Here is a 24,120-nt window from a genome sequence, read left to right on the forward strand (position 1 = left end):
TTATGCTTTTTGGAAATCAGGTCATATTTTACTTGCTTAGCTATTCACAGTAACAGAAATTTTGAGCACGGGTGACCAAACTTTTGCATGCCACTATATTTCTCTAGCTCACATCCCAACCAGCATATCACTGCCCCACTTTGTGTACTTTTAGGTGGAGAGCTATCATGATATCATAACTTCCCCCTTTATTGAAAGCAGCATTTGAGGTTGGACTTAAACAATAAGCAATTGACAATGCCCGTTAATCTGTAACAAAAGTGGCAGAAGAGGACCAAGTAAAAAGGAAGTGTAGGCAGTATAGTGTGGAGTATCTGAAATTATAGATTTATACCAGCACAAATCAACCAACAGCAGCCAATATGTCTGTTGTGTGAAAAAGGGACAAGACATCACTGTGTGGTTATTACTTTCTTGAAAAAAGCTATACCTAACATATTTACCGTTCACTGTGTAATTCACAAACAACATCTTGTCACAAAAAAACATATGTTATCGGCTGCACAAATTATTAAATACAGGCAACGAATCTTTGCTTCTTGGTTTTGTTCACTTTATAAAAGATGAAAGCAAGGTTCAGGATTTCTTACTTGCAAGGGGACTAGACACAGATATGAAAGGGGAGTCAATATTTCGGGTTGTTGAGCAATTTTTCAAAGAGAAAGACATTCCGCTGACCAATATTCTTGTTTGTGCAACAGATCAGGCACCATCAATAATAGGATGCCAGCTTGGGGTTATTATTTTCATGAAAAATCTGTGCCTAACATATTTACCATTCACTGTGTAATTCACAGACAACATCTTGTCACAAAAAAACAAAGTGATCAGCTGTACACATCATTAAATATTGTTATCACAGCAGTAAATAAAATCAAGTCCCATGCTCTTAATTCTCAGCTATTTCAAAAGCTTTGCATTGAAAATGATACAGTTTGAACACTTGCTGTTGCATACAGAAGTCAGATGGCTCTCAAAAGGAAACGTCTTGAGATGCTTTTATGTGCTTTTTGAAACTGTGCTAAAATTCTTTGAAGACTTGAATGCTTCATTGAATAATCAACTCAAGAATATTAGATATGACACTGTGTATTTGTCAGAATTATTCACAAAGTTTAATGAAATTAATCTTCAATTGTAAGGAAATGATGTGAATCTTATCAAAGTCTTATCAGTTGTCTCCAGATTTTTATCCAAGTTAACTCTATGTGAGTGCAACATTGGCCAGTTTCCAAGTTTCTCTGAGTTGGAAGAGAAAGAATGAATATCAGATCTTCAATTTTATTGTGCCCTGGGTGAGCTGCCTAAGGTATGTCAGACAGACTTCCAGATCTTCTCTTGATCCAAGTTCCAGATTGGGTAATAAGTCCATTTCTGATCATTCGTAAAAGGGAATTAACAAGAAGGATGCAGGAAGAACTGATCCTGTTATAAAATGACTTTGAGCTGAAGATGACGTTCAAGATATAAAGACTTTTGGTTGCTGAAAAAAAATCTCTGAATGCTATCTTGCACTGTGGAAAAAGGATCAAGGTGTTCTTTGTTGCCTTTCTGACATCACAGTTAGCGGAGCACAGTTTCAGTACAGTCAACTAACTTCTTTCAAAGTAATGAAACAGACTGCAAAATACCGGGGATCTCTGACTCCTTCTCAGTGAGAATCAGTCTGATGCAGCAAAGTTGATAACATTGCGTCAGGTTCATCTGTTTCCTTGATAGGTGAAAAAGCAATGAAGTAGTGAAGTTGGACTACTAATATATGCCTTAAAATTGTTGATGAAAATTGTTTTTACTGTAATTAAATACAGAAATAGCTATAAATAGATTTGAATAAATTCTGCAATTATTTGTCACTGCTTTGAATCTGCAGATCCTATTTTCTTTCACTGTACGTTGTAAATCAAAATCCTTTATAGTTTTTATGTATCAGTCTGAAAGGGAGAGTGGAATGCTTGGAATGTGGTCAGAGACCCAGGGAGGGTGGTAATTGAACAACTTTGGGAACCATTGATCTAGGCCTTTCAATATTTGATAACTTTCAATGTAATCCCCCCTCATTCTTCTAAACTGCAGTGAGTAAAGCTCCTGTTAAGCTTTTATTTCCAGAATTATTCTTATGAATTCCTCTAGACCCTCTTCAATGCCAGCACATCCTCTCTTAGATAAGGGACCCAAAACTACTCACAATACTCTGCATACGGTCTGACAAATGCCTTATAAAGCCTCAACATTACATCCTGGCTTTTCTAATCCAGTCCTCTTGAAATGAATTCTAACATTGTATTTGCTTTCTCTACCACTGACTGTTAACCTTTAGGAAACCTTTACCCCTGACTGCATGTTAACCTTTAGGGAATCTGCACAAGTATTCCCAAGTCCCTTTGCACCTTTGATTTTTTAAAATTATCTTCCCATTTAGAAAATCATCTATGCCTTTATTCTTTCCACCAAATTGCATGACCATGCAGTTCTCTACGCTATATTACACTTGCCACTTTTTTGCCTATTCTTCCAATCAGTCTAAGTTCACTTGCAGATTCCTGCTACCTCAAAACTACCTGCCCTCCACCAATCTTCCTATCACTCACAAACTTGACCACAAAGCCATCAATTCCATCATCCAAATGATTGACGTAAAACCTGAAAAGAACTGTTCCCAACACCGACTCTAGTGGAACATCACTAGTCTCTGGCAGCCAGTCAGAAAAGGCTCCCTTTATTTCCTCTCTTTGTCACCTGCCAGTTAGCCAATCTTCTGTCTATGCTGGTGCCTTTTTTTATAACACCATGATCTCTTATCTTTTTAAGAAGTGTGGTATATTGTCAAAGGCTTTCTGAAAATTCAAGTAAACATCATCTACTGATTCTCATTTGTCTATCCTGCCTATTATTCCAACAGATTTGTCAGCTAAGATTCTCCCTTACTTTGGCCTATTTTACCATGTGACTCCAAGTACCCTGAAATCTCATACTTAATCTCATACTATAATTTCCTTTCTTCTGCCTCCCTCCCTCTTAAAGAATGGAATAACATTTGCAATTTTCATTCCTCTGGAGCCATTCCAGGATCTATTGATTCTTGAAAGATTGCTACTAATGTATTCACAATCTCTTCAGCTACCTCTTTCAGAACCCTGGCTGTTGTCCATCTGGCCCAGGCAATCTACCTTCAGACCTTTCAGCATACCAAGCACCTACTCCTTAGTAAAGTAGCTACCCTCACTTCTGCCTCCTGACACTCAAATTTCTGGCATACTGCTAGTGAAGACTGCCACAAAATATTTAAGTTTGCCTACCACTTCTCTGTCTCCCATTGCTACCTCTCCTGTGTTATTTTCCAGCAGTCCAACGTTCACTCCCAACTCTCTTTTACACCTTATACAGTGTAGTTGAAAATATCTAATACTTCTTATATTATATGCCCTCTTTTTTACTCTTCTGCTGTCTTTGACTTCCTTTGCCTGCCATGGTTGCCTCATCCTTCCTTTAGAATACTTCTTCTTTGGCATGTATCTATCCCGTGCCTTCCAAATTGCCCCAGAAACTCCAGCCATTTTTGTTTTGCCATTATCCCTGATAATGTCCCTGTCTAATCAACTTTGCGCGGCTCCTCTCTCACGCCTCTGTAATTCCCTTTACTTCACTGTAATACTGACACATCTGACTTTATCTCCTCTCTCTCTCTCAAACTGCAGGGTAAATTTGATCATATTATGATCACTGCCTCCTAAGGAGTCCTTTACCTTAGGCTCCCTAATCAAATCTGGTTCATTACAGAATGCCCAATCTAGAAGTGCCTTTTCCCTAGTGTGCTCAACCACAAACTGCTCTAAAAAGCCATCTCATAGGCATTCTACAAAGTCGATTTCTTGGGATCCAGCAACAATCTGATTTTTCCAATATACCTGCATATTGAAAACCCCCAAGACTATTATAACATTGCCTTTTTTACATGCCTTTTCTACTCACATTGTAATTTGTACCCCCACATCTTTGCTCCTGATTGGAGGCTTGTATATAATTCCTATCAAGGTCTTTTTATCCACAAGGATTCTACATCTACCAATCCTATGTCATCACTTTCTATGAATTGATTTCATTTTTTACTAAGTGTTACCCACTTCCTTGGCTTGCCTGGTTGTCATTTTGATACAATGTATATCCTTGGATGTTAAGCTCCCAACTATAACCTTCTTTTAGCCATGATCAGTGATGGCCACAATGACATACTTGCCAATACCTAACAGCACTACACGTTCACCTATCCTGTTCTGTGCACTGTGTGCATTCAAATATATCACCTTCAGTCCAGTTTTCATTAACATTTTTGATTCTGCCTCAATATTAAACTTCATCTTATCTCTCTCTTCAGCAGCTTGAACGGGGCATGACTGCGCAAGCACGTGGAGGTCGGCCAGTGAGAACAGCGGGAAGAGCTTAAAAGCGAGCGGAGTTTAAAAGGTGACAGTTACTTCTTCAGTAGTTTGAACAGGGTATGACTGCACAAGCGCGTGGAGGTCGACCAGTGAGAACAGCAGGAAGAGTTTAAAAAGAAGACAGATTTACAGAGTGGGCTACAGAGTAGTGGGAGACAGAGTAGGAAGGCTTTGGCTTAACAGGGCTTAGGCAATAAGGGGTCGAGGCCAGGTAGATTATCTGTTTAAAATAAAGACAGAAAGTACGTGTGTGAGGCTGGTTTTCTGTGCTCGGTGTCAGATGTGGGAGTTCCTGGAGATTCCCGGCCTCCCGGAAGACCACATCTGCACCAGATGTGTTGAGCTGCAGCTCCTTAGAGACCGCGTTAGGGAACTGGAGCTGCAGCTCAATGACTTTCATCTGGTCAGGGAGAGTGAGGAGGTGATAGAGAGGAGCTATAGGCAGGTAGTCACCCCAGGAACACAGGAGTGAGAGAAGTGGGTAACAGTCAGGAGAGGGAAGGGCAAGAAGCAGGTGCTAGAGAGTACCCTAGTGGCTGTCCCCTTTAACTATAAGTATTCCTGCTTGAGTACTGTTGGGGGGGACGGCCTACCTGGGGGAAGCAATAGTGGTCAGCCCTAGTACAGAGTCTGGTCCTGTGGCTCAGAAGGGTACGGAAAGGAAGAGGATGGCAGCAGTGACAGGGGACTCTATAGTTAGGGGGTCAGATACGCGCTTCTGAGGATGCAGGAAAGAAACACGGATGGTAGTTTGCCTCCCAAGTGCCAGGGTCCGGGAAGTTTCTGATCGTGTCCACAATAGCTTGAAGTGGGAAGGAGAACAGCCAGAGGCCGTGGTACATATTGGTACCAACGACATAGGTTAGAAAAGGGAGGAGGTCCTGAAAACAGACTACAGGGAGTTAGGAAGGAAGTTGAGAAGCAGGACCTCAAAGTTAGTAATCTCAGAATTACTGCCTGTGACACGTGACAGTGGGTATAGGAATAGAATGAGGTGGAGGATAAATGCGTGGCTGAGGGATTGGAGCAGGATGCAGGGATTCGGATTTCTGGATCATTGGAAGCTCTTCTGGGGCAGGTGTGACCTGTACAAAAATGATGGGTTGCACTTGAATCCCAGGGGGACCAATATCCTGGCAGGGAGGTTTGCTAAAGCTACTGGGGAGAGTTTAAACTAGAATAGTTGGGCGGTGGGAACTGAACTGAAGTGATGGAGGAAAGGGAGGTTAGCTCACAAATAGAGAAAGCTTGGAGACAGTGTGAAAGGAAGGACAGGCAGATGATAGAGAAGGGACGCACTCAGACCGATGGTTTGAGATGTGTCTATTTTAATGCGACGAGTATCATGATTAAAGCGGATGAGTTTAGAACGAGGATCAGCACTTGGAGCTATGATGTGGTGGCCATTACAGAGACTTGGATGGTGCAGGGGCAGGAATGGCTACTTCAAGTGCCAGGCTTTAGATGTTTCAGAAAGGACAGGGAGGGAGGCAAAAGAGGTGGAGGCGTGGCACTGTTGATCAGAGATAGTGTCACGGCTGCAGAAAAGGAGGAAGTCATGAAGGGTTGTCTACGGAGTCTCTGTGGGTGGAAGTTAGGAATAGGAAGGGGTCAGTAACTCTACTGTGTTTTTTATAGACCACCCAATAGTAATAGGGACATCAAGGGGCAGATAGGGAGACAGATTCTGAAAAGGTGTAATAATAACAGGGTTGTGGTGGGAGATTTTTAATTTCCCAAATATTGATTGGCATCTCCCTAGACTGAGGGGTTTAGACGCGGTAGAGTCTATAAGGTGTGTTCAGGAAGGTTTCCTGACACAATATGTAGATAAGCCTACAAGAGGAGAGACTGTACTTGATCTGGTATTGGGAAGTGACCCTTATCAGGTGTCAGATCTCTCAGCGGGAGAGAATTTTGGAGATAGTGATCACAATTCCATCTTCTTTACCATAGCATTGGAGAGGGAAAGGAACAGACAAGTTAGGGAAACATTTAGTTGGAGTAAGGGGAAATATGAGGCTATCAGGCAGGAACTTGGAAGCATAAATTGGAAACAGATGTTCTCAGGGAAATGTACGGAAGAAATATGGCAAATGTTCAGGGGATATTTGCATGGGGTTTTGACTAGGTACGTTCCAATGAGACATGGAAAGGATGGTAGGGTACAGGAACCATGGTGTAGAAAGGCTGTTGTAAATATAGTCAAGAAGAAAAGAAGATCTTACAAAATGTTCAAAAAACTAGGTAATGATAGGAATCTAGAAGATTATAAAGCTAGCAGGAAGGAGCTTAAGAATGAAATTAGGAGAGCCAGAAGGGGCAATGAGAAGGCCTTGGTGGACAGGATTAAGGAAAACTCCAAGGCATTTTACAAGTATGTGAAGAGAAAGAGGATAAAATATGAGAGACTAGGACCAATCAAGTGTGACAATGGAAAAGTGTGTATAGAACCGGAGGAAATAGCAGAGGTACTTAATGAATATTTTTCTTCAGTATTCACTATGGAAAAGGATCGTGGTGATTGTAGGCATGACTTGCAGTGGACTGAAAAGCTTCAGCATGTGGATATTAAGGAAAAGGATGTGCTGGAGCTTTTGGAAAGTATCAAGTTAGGTAAGTCACCAGGACAGGATAGGATGTGCCCCAAGCTCCTGTGGGAAGCGAGGGAAGAGATTGCTGAGCCTCTGGCAATGATCTTTGCATCATCAATGAGGAGGGGAGAGGTTCTAGGGGATTGTAGGTTTGCAGATGTTGTTCCCTTATTCAAGAAAGGGAGTAGGGATAGCCCAGGAAATTATAGGCCAGTGAGTCTTACTTCAGTGGTTGGTAAGTTGATGGAGAAGATCCTAAGAGGCAGGATTTATGAACATTTGGAGAGGCATAATACAATTAAGAATAGTCAGCATGGCTTTGACAAAGGCAGGTTGTGCCTTACAAGCCTGATTGAATTTTTTGAGGATGTGACTAAACACATTGATGAAGGTAGAGCCTTAGATATAGTGTATATGGATTTTAGCAAGGCATTTGATAAGGTACCCCATGCAAGGCTTATTGAGAAAGTAAGGAGGCATGGGATCCAAGGGGACATTGCTTTGTGGATCCAGAACTGGCTTGCCCATAGAAGGCAAAGAGTGGTTGTAGATGGGTCATATTCTGCATGGAGGCTGGTGACCAGTGGTGTGCCTCAGGGCTCTGTTCAAGGACCCCTACTCTTTGTGATTTTTATAAATGACCTTGATGAGGAAGTGGAGGGACGGGTTAGTAAGTTTTGCCGATGACACCAAGGTTGGGGGTGTTGTGGATAGTGTGGAGGGATGTCAGAGGTTACAGCGGGACATTGATAGGATACAAAACTGGGCTGAGAAGTGGCAGATGGAGTTCAACCCAGATAAGTGTGAGGTGGTTCATTTTGGTAGGTCAAATATTATGGCAGAATATAGTATTAATGGTAAGACTCTTGGCAGTGTGGAGTATCAGAGGGATCTTGGGGTCCGAGTCCATAGGACACTTAAAGCTGCTACGCAGGTTGACTCTGTGGTTAAGAAGACTTAGGGTGCATTGGCCTTCATCAGTCATGGGATTGAGTTTAAGAGCCGAGAAGTAATATTGCAGCTATATAGGACCCTGGTCAGACCCCACTTGGAGTACTGTGCTCACTTCTGGTCGTCTCACTACAGGAAGGACGTGGAAACCATAGAAAGGGTGCAAAGGAGATTTACAAGGATGTTGCCTGGATTGGGGAGCATGCCTTATGAGAATAGGTTGAGTGAACTCAGCCTTTTCTCCTTGGAGCTTCGGAGGATGAAAGGTGACCTGATAGAGATGTACAAGATAATGAGAGGCATTGATCATGTGGATGGTCAGAGACTTTTCCTCAGGGCTGGAATGGCTAGCACGAGAGGGCATCGTTTTAAGGTGCTTGGAAGTAAGTACAGAGGAGATGTCGGGGGTAATTTTTTTACGCAGAGAGTGGTGAGTGCGTGGAATGGGCTGCCGGTGGCGGTGGTGGAGGCGGAAATGGTAGGGTCTTTTAAGAGACTCCTAGATGGCTACATGCAGCTTAGAAAAATAGAAGGCTATGTGTAAAGCCTAGGTAGTTCTAAAATAGGGACATGTTCGGCACAGCCTTGTGGGCCGAAGGGCCTGTATTGTGCTGTGGGTTTTCTATGTTTCTATGCTTCTCTGCAATTTTGCCCTATCATCTGCTTGTTATTCCTCCCAGTCTCACTACACACGGCATCTACTTTTATACCAACTGCCACATCACTCTGGCCAAATTAGTTTAGACCCTCTACCTGCTTTTTAAAGCTGCCACGTAAACTCCACAAGGAACTGTCTCCAACTCTCTTTGTGATCTCCCACTCGACAATAAGATCATGGCTGATCTGACTTTCACCTCCTCTTATCAACTCCCATAGCTCTTGATCTGCTGTCGTCCAAAGTCCACCTGATAGCTTCCATAGTTCTCTGGGACCACCTGACAGCAGAAGTTCTTCCTCATCTTCATGTTAAATGGGCAGACTACATTTCTGAACTGAAGTATGCAAGTTCTGGGTTCTCCCATGAGAGCAAACCTTCTTCAGAAATGGTGTTTAGTAGAAGAATTCCTTTTCGCCACACAAGGTGCAAGTTCAGCTTGATTCCAGTGTTTCTGGGAACTTCTACGGCTTTCTATGTCTGTAAGCATTAGCCATCTATTCTCACTGATAGCATTGTTTGTCTCTTGCATGTCTTTGCTAGTAGACTCGCACATTGGCTCCCTAAACTGTGCTGAGTTACAGTGAAGATGACTGCAGAGGTTCCAGAAAATGACACTCTTGGCCTATCTGACTCAGTTTCAAACCACTATCTGACTATGAACCGCTACCTGATTTATAACTCTCTTAGGGGTCCTTTGAAGTATTGCACAAGATTGTTTATGTTCCAATTATGACTAATTGGGCCTTGATTTAACAACTCATCCAAAAGATTGATCTTCTGAGAGGGTAGCATACCCCACACACTACATTTCATTGCCAACCATCTGTATGATATAAATGAGTGTGCTGAATTTCCATGCTGGGTTCCACATTGCCTGCTGCTTTTATCAAAACATGGCATTTCCTCCACTAGAGATCTCCCAAAGAAATCTCAGGCAGTACTATTGGAGGTCAAAAATATTTTATAGTTTTTGTTTCTACCTGAGCTCAATGAAAAACATCAAGTCATGTCACGATGGAAGCAGTTCACTTGAATTCCACCAGCATGGAAAGGGATGAAGGAAATGACTATTTAAAGTCAGAGAACTCAACTTCTAACAACTCCTTAAATGGTCCAAGCATGTTATAAACTGACAACGTACAGGTTTTTGACAATTTCCATTCAAGTACATTCTGTCTATCAACAAGGGTCATTTTAAAGAACTAAATTAAAAGGTTATTGAGGAGGAACCCAACTAATGTTCAGTTCAGTGAATTTACTGCTCAATGTCATTCTCAGCAAAATTAGACATGACAGGTAATACAGGTAACAATTGGAAAGAATGTTAAAATAATAACAGATGATTTTAAGATTAAACATTATCTCATCAAATAGTCAAGATACATTAAAAGTCCAATTTATAGTCCAAAATTGCAAAGAAACATTTCAAAACTATCAAGGGGGTGCATTTTGGTTTTGGTGTATCAAACATACAGGGTAGTGACGTGGTCCATCCTCATAATATAAATGAAAGATAAGTAATATAAGTAAGAGGAGACTCCTCTTCAAAAAAAAGTAATTATTACTTCAATTTAATATATATTTTATGGATATCTTCCAACCTAATTGTCACTGCATCTGTTCAAATTTTATTAATATTTTATATTGCTAGAAGCAACAGCATAAGTGATTTGTATACAAGCTCGCACAACTAATTTTTTTCAACCAAAAATCTGTCAGTTTAGTGCAGACATGGCAATGGAGAAAAGCTCCCGAACAGTGGGAGCTTATGGGACAATTACAATCAGTTGTTCAGTATGAATTATTCAAGTGACCAACAGCCACCACATTCATCACTTTTATGATTGTCAAAAGCATAATTCACCAAATGTTGATGAATGACTGTTCTATCATAATGTTGATCACTGAAGATGGTGTTCTTAGTATAGTTACAGCACAGATCCTGTGATGTATTGACACAGGCTGCCCTCAAACCCAAGACTTTTGAGAAGGGGAAGGGTTATTCATTGAGTAGATTTTCCTTTCACTGTCAAATTAATGCCTGCTGTAACATAAGTTAAATTTGGTGTCCTGTGACAGTCAAGCACCAGCTGCCTGAAATCGCTTTAGGCCAGCAAAGGAAAATGACTGAGCCAGATTTTTAACAGCAGCTGGTCTCACAAGGCAAGAACAGAGTCCTTGCGTGGCTTAGAGCTTAAGTCTTTAGTAAAAGTGCATATTTAGTCCATTTTCAAGGAGACAAGAAATATTTGGCAGCATGTGATATATTTCAATGGTCAGGTTCCTTAGTCCCTGACCATCATGCCCCTTGAAATTTTCTTGCTGCTAATCTTTTGCTAGATGGCAGGAGACTAACACTGAGAACAAATAAATTGACCCAGCTCTCACTGCTTAGTTGCATGCTAATTTCAGACTTTTAAAACAAGCACTGATTCAACTTGGTGCCCAATTTTCTCCCTTTGGTTAAAGAAATCCCTCAATATAGTGTTGATGACTGGTCACTAACATCCCATTAGAAAAATACCCATCTTCATGCAGAGGTGAACAACTTGGAGTTAACATCAAATTCAGATGCTTATAGCAATAAGCTTGACACAATATTGCAAACTACATAGAGAAAGAGATGGTGAAAAAGCTGTGGAAATTGAGAGATCTGAGATCTATGATAGCACGATGAACCACCAGTGGACCACAGCCAAAGTGAGCTTCAGTGGCTCTGTAGCATTTTCTCATAAGGCTGAAATCTGGAGCCGTGAAGCCAATGTTTTAAGGATTTCTCAGTTTAGCGTGGAAATGAAACGTCGAATCAAAATTTAGCTCCTGCTGCTGTTTTGCTAAGCAATCCTCATTGCCCCTGACTGTTAAGACTATTAATCTCTTTATTATGGCAAATGGTACAACGTTAGTCATTTGGAGTCTGAAAGATAATCCTCCAAAGGAAGAGATTTGGAAGTCTTACTTGCTGGTGTCCATCTGCAATGCAGACGTAAAAGTTAGCTTGGGCCTTTTCTTGGAAGACTTGGTGCTCTCATGGTGGTCAATTCAAACACTGGGCCTGATCTTCCATTGCCCAATGTTCAAGGGCCACCTGCACCTGGCACCTAATGTTCCTTCCAGGTGGCATGGCTCAGCACAATGCAATGAAGTGGAGGATCTCTTCCTATGTAGCCACTGGCCGTGCTAACACAATAGCGTTGGCCGACAGTGGGGCCCTGCCCCCAGGCTCATTAGGTGTGAACTGATCATTGTCATCAAAAGTAAGATAAAATTCACTTTATTGTCACATGTACACCCAGACATCAAAACATAGAGTGAAATGTGTCAAATCAAATCAGTGAGGATTGTGCTGGGCAGCCCACAAGGGTCACGATGCTTCCAGCATCAGTACCTCATGTTTACAACTCACTAATTATAACTGTAAATCTTTGGAATGTGGAAGGAAACCGGAGCACCAGGAGGAAACCCACACAATTATCGGGAGCATGTACAAACTCCATACAGCCAGTGGCGGGAATTGAACTGCAAACGGTGAAAGCTGGCACTGTAAAGCAATGTGCTGTTACACTGCCATGTTACCTATACACGAACATTCAAAATGTAAAAAAAATAAATTTAAAGATCAGTGAAAGACTAACAGATACACAGTTACATTTAAATGATAACAGAATTAAATAAAACACTTCTTCTACCCTTCACCCAGCAGCCGATGTCTCCATTCATTTTAATGGCATCCTGTACAGGTATCAGGTTTAATCTACATGGGCTCAGCAGGCAGATTTTGCAACCCCAGAGTGGCAGTGTACAGCTGTCCCTGGATCAGACATCTGATGAGTGGAAGATTGCATTGAGCCATGTTCAGGAATAGGGCAGCTGTGGGTTTATTTGCTGTGGATCTGGGCAAGACTTAGGAAAACTGCACCATTGTTAGTCTAAAGCACAATTTGCAAATGTGCCAATCAACCATCAAAGAGGCAAAAACTGATTTTCAATGGCAGGTCTGTTATAGAAAGATGTATCCAATGGGGCCAAAAATATTCGAAGCAAAGGTTAGCCCCTAGGCCACTTGGCCTTCAAATATCCCATGTGTGGAATAATGGTCCTAGGAAAGATAATATTTTACAGTTCTATGGAGAGCCATTGCCCACATTAGAGATGAAATATATGCTGTCAAACTTGACAATGATAGACAAATCATTGTTCAATAGTGATTACAGTGATATAAATAGAAACCAATCAAAAGTGTTACTGAAACCAACAGTAAGTCGTAACAGGTAAAAGATCAGATAAAAGAAGGATAAAAGCACCCTGGACTAATTAATGAATTATTACTGATGGCAGGTCCAGCTTCCTCATACTGTCAAGCTCAGGAATTCTTCCAAATTAGTTCCCCTGATATCATCAGAATACACAGCTCATGCAAAAAGTGCCCAGAAAGGGAAAAGAATACTACTAGCAAAGGGCATTAAAGGCAATCAAAGTTTGCTTATCAGAAAAATTCATACTTCAAAGTATTTATTCAATGATCTATATATCTCCAAAAATATGCATATACATCTGCTGGAATTGCTGCTGAATATTAATATTTACCTGAAGTAAAATGACAATGAAGTCTAACCAAACATAGATGATTTTACCTGAACAATGTGTCTAAATGATAGGAATTTTAAATTCATAGAAAATAGTGGCAAATTCTGTTGAAGAGAACATATACAAAGCTGTTGAATTTAAAAACCCGCTTGATAGCGATGCACTGGACATATTTAGGCCACACTTATCTCTTCCAGGGGGACAAATCCGACATCTCTAAGTATTCCCTGGGGTCATGAGCAATGCCAAACATGTTTAAAATAAAAACAAGCAAAAAACTTATTCCTCAAATCATAACATGGAAGTGAGCTATTCAGCCCATCAAGTAATGGTAACTTTCAGAAAAATTACATCAATCCCATTCCTCCACTTATTTCTCTGTCATATACTGCATTGTCTCACATGAGTTAATCAATAACCCCTTGACCCTCACACCATCTGCCAATGCGAGGGGTTAATTTATAATAGCTAATTAATCAGGGATGTGGGAGGAATCTGGACCTTCCAGGGTAACAGGGAGGTCATGAAAACGCCATACAGACAGCAGTGGAAGATGGAATTGAGGCTGAGCTGGTGGAACTGTGAGACAGTTACACCATTTCCATCACCACTGTGCTGCCTTTAAAACAAGGATAAGAATTTTAAAGTTAAAAAAAATGCAGGAAAAACTGGCAGCCTTATTTACAACAGAAAAGGCGATTTGGGCCTTTGGGGTCAATGTTGGATCCCAGGAAAGCAACCCCATCTGTCCTATTTCCTCTCTCTCTCTATTTCCCTGTTCCTATAACACTTATATATGCATTTTCCTTCTTTTGTTATTTTTACTTACCCCCAGTAAAGATTTCTGGAAGCCAATTAACCTAAACTTGCATCATACACCCGGGAGCTCTCTTCAGTTACTTGATAAGATAACCGTAGTCTTTGGCCAGGAGCAGGTGTCGTCAGGTGGTGCCCAACCTTCAGAGAGTGTTTCAACCCTTAACCAGTACACTCTCCAGCTGGCCGGTCAGCAGTGGTGGCCAGGTCACTGCCCATCTGCTCCTGACTTCCAGCTCAGCTCCTCTCACCTGCTCCGTACCCAGCAAGAGGCTCTTTCTGCTTCCTCCCCCATCCTGTGAGCTGCTTCATTCTTACTCTTTTCATCAAGGCCAGGAGGAGACAACAACCTCCATGCTGCACTTGGCGGGAACCCTCTACAGTAAATCTGCATGGGGAATAGCCACGTCTGCCATCCTTTGACCCTGCACTCCAGGACAAAGGACTGGTATTTCAGGGCCTTCCTCTCATGAGCCTCCTCACATCCTTCTTCCCATGGTACTGTGAACTCCACCAAGATGATTTTCTTGTCTTGGGTAGACCACAGTGCGATATCTGGTCAAAGTGTGGTTTGCACCCCCTCCGGGAACTGCAGCTTCCTCCCCACATCAACCCTCATCTCCTATGATTTGGTAGTTAGCAGCAGATTGGACTTAGGCCTCGTTGATATAACTGGTGTGGCCCTCTCCTTGACGAAAATGACTGCCCTGTTTGCCTCTTTGTCAGCTGGTCTCTTTTTACACCTCTCCCACTTCAGTGTGTCAGCTAGGGACAGCAGTTAGTGATATGGAAAAACACTGGAGCACTCTAGGTCCAAAGAAAAAATTCCAAATTCTACACAAACAATACATAAGGCCAAGATCAAACAAACTGCCATAAGTCAGCATTGCTAAGGGAATAAATTGTTAATGAAATTCTCAACCATGTTTTCAAATCTCTCTTTGTTTCTGAAGGCTTCACACTACAAATCCCTTCACCCATCTTGGACCCTCCACTCTTTCTGACAAACTTCTATAGATGTGTGGTGGAGAGTATATTGACTGGCTGCATCACAGCCTGGTATGGAAACACCAATGCTCTTGGATGGAAAATCCTACCAATAATAGCGGATACAGCCCAGTCTGTCATGGGTAAAACCCTTCCCACCATTCAGCACACCAACATTGAATGCTGTTGCGTGAAAGCAACATCCATCATCAGGGATTCCCACGAGCCAGGTCATGCTCTCTATTTTATTCGGAGTTTGAGGAGGTTTGGTTTGTCACCTAAAACACTTGAAAACTTCTACAGATGTACCATGGACAGCATTCTGACTGGCTGCATCACTGTCTGGTATCGGGGCGGGGGGGGGGTTGCTGCTGCACAGCATCGAAAGGAGCTGCAGAAACTTGTAAAGTTAGTCAGCGCCATCTTGGTTACTAGCCTCTATAGTATCCAGGACATCTACAAGGAGCAGTGTCTCAGAAAGGCGGCGTCCGTTACAAAGGACCCTCAGCACCCAGGACATGCCCTCTTCTCATTGTTACTATCAGGAAGGAGGTACAGAAGCCTGAAGGCACACACTCAATGATTTAGGAACAGCCTCTTCCCCTCTGCCATCCGATTCCTAAATTCCTAAATGGACATTGAACCCATGAACACTACCTCACATTTTAATTATTTTTGCACTATTTTTAATTTATCTATTTAATATTCATATTTTATATATATATATACACACACACTTACCATAATTGATTTACTTATTTATTTTTTCTATATTATCAGGAATTGCATTGCCCTGCAGCTGCTAAGTTAACAAATTTCACAACATACACTGGTCGTATTAAGTCTGATTTTCATTCTGATTCTGATTCTTGCTGCCGCCATCAGGAAGAAGGTACGTAAGCCTCAGGACTCACACCACCAGCTCAGGAACAATTACCCCTCAACCATCAGGCTGTTGAACCAGTGGGATAACTTCACTCAACTTCACTGAACTGTTCCCATCACCTACAGATTTACTTTCAAGGACACTTCATCTCATACTCTTGATATTTATTGCTTATTTATTTTTTATTATTTTTTTCTTTTGTATTTGCATAGTTTGCTTTTTGCACGTTGGTTGCTTGATTGTCCTGCTGTGCGTGGTCTTACATTGGTTCTATTATGGCTCTTGGCTTTACTGAGCATGCCTGCAAAAAAATCAATCTCAGTGTTGTGTATGGTGACATAGATTTACTTTGATAATGAATTCACTTTACTCTTTGTACTAGTTCTGCTCCAGCCCACAGAACTGTTAGCTGAAGAAATTTCAGCTATCCTTGCATGTAGTGTAGCACTCTGCACATTTAGCAACATCTGTAAGGATAACCTTGTGCCGATCAACACTTCTGATTCTCCCTCCTTCTTCTCTTTGTTGACTTTTGTCTCCCTCCGCGCTATGGCAAAGACTGGATTCTTTGCTTTTGCAACAACAATAAAAAAAGGAAATTGCTATTCATAAAACTGCAGATTTTTCTTTTTAACTCACGGAGAGAATGATGGCAATGGTGGCAAAGGCAAGAGGTAATGATCATCCTAATTGCCTTAAGGTGGTGCTCAGGAGCTACCTTTAGACTTTGTGAGGAAAAGGGGCTCATTCCAGAGTGTGAATTTTCAACACTACAGCTGGGATGCTGATTTGCTGTATCCAGGATACAGCACACAGTCGTCACATAAACTGTTTAGCCAAAGACTAGGTTCCACAAGGGTGGGGATCTCAGGATGAGTTAAAATAGCCATCATTTGGTACTTCTTTGCTTACGGACTGGGTTCTGCAATTTTTGAGGAGGGATGCTGTGGTGATCACAGGTTTCATTTCTGCCTTTATCTAATGCCATATTAATGCATGGAACCCAGAGGGAGAAGCCCCAAGACCATTTCATACACCACTATACGGCCACACTGGTGATCATGGTGGGGGAAGGAAGGAAGCTGGAAGGGTGGTGTGAGCTTGAATATCAGACTGTTCACCAATCTCTCCTTTTTGAGGAATTTCTCCAGATGTTCATGAAATCTTTGTACCTAAACCTGGCACCTAGTTTGAAGCCAGTCAGGTCATCTAGTTTTATTTTGTTTTATATATAGTCTTGTTTTATAATATAGTCTTGTGGGATAACTTCATGTTTTGTTCAGCCATTTTGAGGATAAGTTATAATCAATCATTTTACTACTGGTCTAGAGCTGCATACTGCCCAATGTTACGGACAATAGATTTCTTCTTTTAAAGGAAATTAGCAAATCTGATGTAATTTACTTTGGGCTGTCTGACCAGCTGAATTCCTCCAACAGTTTTTTTTCACAATGATCTATTGCCTTCACTGACACTATTACTGATATAAACTCTTTATTCCAGATTACTTAAATCCTCTAACTGTCTTGGTGGATTTTGAACTGAAGCTTCCAAATCATCATTTTCTGGCTCTCAATATTAGGTCAACAATTTAACAGTTTCTTCCCCAAGGAGAATGAGGAGATTATAGATCGTAGCTACAGGGAGGTAGTTACGCCAAAGGAGCAGAGGACAGGAAATTGGGTCACTGTCAGGCGAGGGAAGAGGAAAGGGCAGGCAGAGCAGGGTTCCCCTGTGGCCACTCCCCTCAACAACAAGTATACCGCATTGGATACTGTTGGGGGGGATGACTTACCTGGGACTAGCTGCAGTAGCCGGATCTCTGGCACTGAGTCTGGCTCTGCAGTGCAGAAGGGAGGGGGGAAAAAGAGGAGAGCGGTAGTGATAGGGGACTCGATTGTTAGAGGTACAGATAGAAGGTTCTGTGGTCATGACAGAGAATCCAGGATGGTTTGTTGCCTCCCAGGTGCCAGGGTCAAGGATGTCTCTGATCGATTGCATGACATTCTGAAGTGGGAGGGTGACCAGCCAGATGTCGTGGTGCACATCGGTACCAATGACATAGCAAGGAAGAGTGAAGAGGTCCTGGACAGTGAGTATAGAGAGCTTGGTAGGAAGTTGAAAAGCAGGACCTCAAGGGTGGTAATCTCAGGATTGCTACCTGTGCTAGGTGCCAGTGAGGGTAGGAATAGGATGATCTGGAGGATGAACAAGTGGCTGAGGAACTGGTGTAGGGGGCAGGGTTTCAGATTTCAGGATCATTGGGACCTCTTCTGGGGCAGGTGGGACCTGTACAAAAGAGACGGGTTACACTTGAACCACAGGGGGACCAATATCCTTTCAGGGAGGTTTGTTAGTGCTATTGGGGAGGCTTTAAACTAGCTCTGCAGGGGGATGGGAACCAGAGTGCCAGAGCTGACCGTGTGGCTGGGGTGAAAATAAATGATGTTGAAAGTTTAAGCAAATCCGCTGATAGAAAGGTTGTGAGTGGTGGTAAAAATCTTCTGAGATGTATATGTTTCAATGCTAGGAGTATTGCGGGGAAGGCGGATGAGTTGAGGGCGTGGATTGACACGGGGAATTATGATGTTGTAGCAATTAGTGAAACTTGGCTACAGGAGGGGCAGGACTGGCAGCTTAATATTCCAGGGTTCCGATGTTTCAGATGTGATCAAGGCAGAGAAATGAAAGGTGGGGGAGTGGCATTGCTTGTTAGGGAAAATATTACGGCAGTGCTCAGGCCAGACAGATTAGAGGGCTTGTCTACTGAGTCCTTATGGGTGGAGCTGAGAAACAGGAAAGGTATGGCCACATTAGTGGGATTGTATTACAGACCACCCAATAGTCAATGAGACTTGGAAGAGAAAATCTGCAGAGAGATAGCAGGCAACTGCAGGAAACATAAAAGTTGTGGTGGTGGGGGATTTTAATTTTCCATACATTGATTGGGACTCCCATACTGTTAGGGGTCTAGATGGTTTAGAGTTTGTAAAATGTGTTCAGGAAAGTTTTCTAAATCAATATATAGAGGGACCAACTGGAGGGGATGCAATATTGGATCTCCCGTTAGGAAACGAATTAGGGCAAGTGACAGAAGTCTGTGTAGGGGAGCACTTTGGTTCCAGTGATCATAACACCATTAGTTTCAATTTGATCATGGACAAGGATAGATCTGGTCCTAGGGTTGAGGTTCTGAACTGGAAGAAGGCCAAATTTGAAGAAATGAGAAAGGATCTAAAAAGCGTGGATTGGGACAGGTTGTTCTCTGGCAAAGATGTGATTGGTAGGTGGGAAGCCTTCAAAGGAGAAATTTTGAGAGTGCAGAGTTTGTATGTTCCTGTCAGGATTAAAGGCAAATTGAATAGGAATAAGGAACCTTAGTTCTCAAGGGATATTGCAACTCTGATAAAGAAGAAGAGGGAGTTGTATGAAATGTGTAGGAAACAGGGGGTAAATCAGGTGCTTGAGGAGTATAAGAAGTGCAAGAAAATACTTAAGAAAGAAATCAGGAGGGCTAAAAGAAGACATGAGGTTGCCTTGGCAGTCAAAGTGAAGGATAATCCAAAGAGCTTTTACAAGTATATTAAGAGCAAAAGGATTGTAAGGGATAAAATTGGTCCTCTTGAAGATCAGACTGGTCGGCTTTGTGCGGAACCAAAGGAAATGGGGGAGATCTTAAATAGGTTTTTTGCGTCTGTATTTACTAAGGAAGCTGGCATGAAATCTATGGAATTGAGGGAATCAAGTAGTGAGATCATGGAAACTGTACAGATTGAAAAGGAGGAGGTGCTTGCTGTCTTGAGGAAAATTAAAGTGGATAAATCCCCAGGACCTGACAGGGTGTTCCCTCGGACCTTGAAGGAAACTAGTGTTGAAATTGCAGGGGCCCTGGCAGAAATATTTAAAATGTCGCTGTCTACGGGTGAAGTGCCGGAGGATTGGAGAATGGCTCATGTTGTTCCGTTGTTTAAAAAAGGATTGAAAAGTAATCCGGGAAATTATAGGCCGGTGAGTTTAACGTCAGTAGTAGGTAAGTTATTGGAGGGAGTACTAAGAGACAGAATCTACAAGCATTTGGATAGACAGGGGCTTATTAGGGAGAGTCAACATGGCTTTGTGCGTGGTAGGTCACGTTTGACCAATCTGTTGGAGTTTTTCGAGGAGGTTAGCAGGAAAGTGGATGAAGGGAAGGCAGTGGATATTGTCTACATGGACTTCAGTAAGGCCTTTGACAAGGTACCGCATGGGAGGTTAGTTAGGAAAATTCAGTCACTAGGTATACATGGAGAGGTGGTAAATTGGATTAGACATTGGCTCGATGGAAGAAGCCAGAGAGTGCTGGTAGAGAATTGTTTCTCTGAGTGGAGGCCTGTGACTAGTGGTGTGCCACAGGGATCAGTGCTGGGTCAATTGTTATTTGTCATCTATATCAATGATCTGGATGATAATGTGGTAAATTGGATCAGCAAGTTTGCTGATGATACAAAGATTGGAGGTGTAGTAGACAGTGAGGAAGGTTTTCAGAGCCTGCAGAGGGACTTGGACCAGCTGGAAAAATGGGCTGAAAAATGGCAGATGGAGTTTAATACTGACAAGTGTGAGGTATTGCACGTTGGGAGGACAAACCAACGTAGAACATACAGGGTTAATGGTAAGGCACTGAGGAGTGCAGTGGAACAGAGGGATCTGTGAATACAGATACAAAATTCCCTAAAAGTGCCGTCACAAGTAGATAGGGTCATAAAGAGAGCTTTTGGTACATTGGCCTTTATTAATCGAAGTATTGAGTATAAGAGCTGGAATGTTATGATGAGGTTGTATAAGGCATTGGTGAGGCCGAATCTGGAGTATTGTGTTCAGTTTTGGTCACCAAATTACAGGAAGGATATAAATAAGGTTGAAAGAGTGCAGAGAAGGTTTACAAGGATGTTGCCGGGACTTGAGAAACTCAGTTACAGAGAAAGGTTGAATAGGTTAGGACTTTATTCCCTGGAGCGTAGAAGAATGAGGCGAGATTTGATAGAGGTATATAAAATTATGATGGGTATAGATAGAGTGAATGCAAGCAGGCTTTTTCCACTGAGGCAAGGGAGAAAAAAAACAGAGGACATGGGTTAAGGGTGAAGGGGGAAAAGTTTAAAGGGAACATTAGGGGGGGCTTCTTCACACAGAGAGTGGTGGGAGTATGGAATGAGCTGCCAGACGAGGTGGTAAATGCGGGTTCTTTTTTAACATTTAAGAATAAATTGGACAGATACATGGATGGGAGGTGTATGGAGGGATATGGTCCGTGTGCAGGTGAGTGGGACTAGGCAGAAAATGGTTCGGCACAGCCAAGAAGGGTCAAGGGGCCTGTTTCTGTGCTGTAGTTTCTATGGTTCTATGGTTCTAGGCTGTGAGACTGCTGAGCTCCCAGCCACCTCCCAGGTCTCATCATATATGAACAGCCAGTAGCATTATACTGTTTACTTTCTAACTTCGGTCGTAAATGCACATCATTGTTTTTTAATTTATTTGTGGTAATATTACTTAATGTGCTACATGTGAGTTATATGTACTGTGCTGTGTACCTTGATCTGCAGGAATGAAGTTTCATTTGGTGGTATACATGTCACATGGTGTGAGCAGAATTATCTGCAGCTTAATGTGAAAAAGACTAAGGAGCTGGTGGTAGACCTGAAGAGAGCTAAGGCACCGGTGACCCCTGTTTCCATCCAGGGGGTCAGTGTGGACATGGTGGAGGAGTACAAATACCTGGGGATACGAATTGACAATAAACTGGACTGGTCAAAGAACACTGAGGCTGTCTACAAGAAGGGTCAGAGCCGTCTCTATTTCCTGAGGAGACTGAGGTCCTTTAACATCTGCCGGACGATGCTGAGGATGTTCTACGAGTCTGTGGTGGCCAGTGCTATCATGTTTGCTGTTGTGTTCTGTGGCAGCAGGCTGAGGGTAGCGAACACCAACAGAATCAACAAACTCATTCGTAAGGCCAGTGATATTGTGGGGATGGAACTGGACTCTCTGACTGTGGTGTCTGAAAAGAGGATGCTGTCTAAGTTGCATGCCATCTTGGACAATGTCTCCCATCCACTACATAATGTACTGGGTGGGCACAGGAGTATATTCAGCCAGACTCATTCCACTGAGATGTAACACAGAGCGTCATAGGAAGTCATTCCTGCCTGTGGCCATCAAACTTTACAACTCTTCTCTTGGAGGGTCAGACACCCTGAGCCAATAGACTGGTCCTGGACTTATTTCCTGGCATAATTTACATATTACTATTTAATTATTTATGGTTTTATTACTATTTATTATTTATGGTGCAACTGTAATGAAAACCAATTTCCCCCGGGATCAATAAAGTATGACTATGACTATGACTATACAGGTGAAATGGCAGTAAATGTGAACTTGAACTTCTCTGTAACACTTTTCTTCGGAATGTGACATTCAAAAGTACTTCATTTCAAGCTGAATTACTTGGCTATTAAACTCTGGTAGTTGGAAAAGGATGATTCAAGAAAACTCAAACAACAGGAATTCTGCAGATGCTGGAAATTCAAGCAACACACATAAAAGTTGCTGGTGAACGCAGCAGGCCAGGCAGCATCTCTAGGAAGCACCTTCCTGACGAAGGGTCTCGGCCTGAAACGTCAACTGCACCTCTTCCTAGAGATGCTGCCTGGCCGGCTGCGCTCACCAGCAACTTTTATGTGTGTTGATTCAAGAAAACTGGTGGATGCTGGAGCTTTGTATGAATTTCATGGCACCACATTGTTTACTCCAGTGCTCCATTTGAGCCCATTTCCCTTCAGCTCTGTGGCAAGTGTCTAAGCCTGGGACAAAAGGCTCAGAACATAACTCATCTGATTATCATTCTGTTCCAGACTCAAGCCCCTTTCTTTACATGGGTTGATATTGGAAAGTCTAATTTTTAAAAATAGCTACATTTGTGCTCATGAATGTTATCATTTGACCATACAGTAAATAAGTGCATGTGAAAATAAGATGAGGACAGGTTTGGATCAGTCTCTGTTGAGGTTGAATAACAAGCTGTTTCTCACCACAGTAAAAAAAATCTAATTAATATAACAAAGTTGCTGCAAAGTGCTTCCCAATCAATGGATGACTTTTAAAGTGCAATCAGTGTCATTGAATGAGCAACTATAATAGGCAATTTATTCCCAGTAAACTGTCCATGAACACAAATCACTGACGGAGTAGATGATATTGCTGGAAAAGATAGCTGAAGGGAGAAAGTTGATCAGACTATGAGATGACTGTCTCCTCCACTTCAGATATAACCACTGATCTAGCACCTCTGAAAATCCAGCCATCTTGCAGCCCAGCAATGTAATGCCAGCCAAGATTCTGTTCCTGCACACTGAACTTAACTCTTTTGATTTAAAAAGATGAATGAACACTACTGAACAATTTATAGGCACAAGAGATTCTGCAGATACTAGAAATATTGAGAAACACACACAAAATGCTGGAGGAATTCAGCAAGTCAGGCAGCAATCTATGTAAGGGAATAAACAGTTGACACTTATTCCCTTCGGTCTCAGCCCAAAATGTTGACTTTCTTTCATGTGTAGCTGAACAGTTTAGGTTTGTGCATTGAGGACGCTGACCTTACTTTTAAGGAACATGAATGAGCAGGTAGTCTTGTGAGGAACGTTTGGACAGGTGAGGCGTGAAGCCACTGGAATTCCGAAGAGTGAGAGGGGACTTGATTGAAACAGACAATAAATATCCTGAGGGGCACTGAAAGTGAAAGTGAAGGAACTTGAAAGTGGAGAAGATGTTTTATCATCAGAGGATTTAGAAATAGGGGTCATTATTTTAAAAGTGGTCATACATTTAAGACAGTGATGAGGTGTTTTTATTTTTCCGAGTGTGGTCAGCCTTTTAAACTCTTCCTCAAAGTGCTGTGGAAGTAGCCTGTGAGTACTTTAAGGGAGATGAAGCTGGATTCTTGATAAGCAAGACAATGAAGGGTCACCAAGGGAAGGCAGTAATGTGGAGTTGAGGTTAGGATCATAACTATAAAATTTTGTATATCCTCAAAGATATTCAGTGAATGTGTGCATGCATCTAGGAACTGAGATGATGCAGTTAAGCTTGAGTACTTCATTTTATTGGAGATGGGGCACATCTCTTTTTGCCCCCACTTTGTGCACCCACCTGCCAAGAACA

At 42.1% G+C, this 24,120-nt stretch overlaps 1 protein-coding gene across 1 annotated transcript in view; it reads right to left on the reverse strand.

The window, feature by feature from the left end:
* The window catches only part of epha6 (eph receptor A6), a 729,322-nt gene that overhangs the window by 166,045 nt on the left and 539,157 nt on the right, over positions 1-24,120 (reverse strand). The window lies entirely within an intron of this gene.

This window comes from Mobula birostris, chromosome 6 (assembly GCF_030028105.1).
Source record: "Mobula birostris isolate sMobBir1 chromosome 6, sMobBir1.hap1, whole genome shotgun sequence".
Taxonomy (NCBI): Eukaryota; Metazoa; Chordata; class Chondrichthyes; order Myliobatiformes; family Myliobatidae; genus Mobula; species Mobula birostris.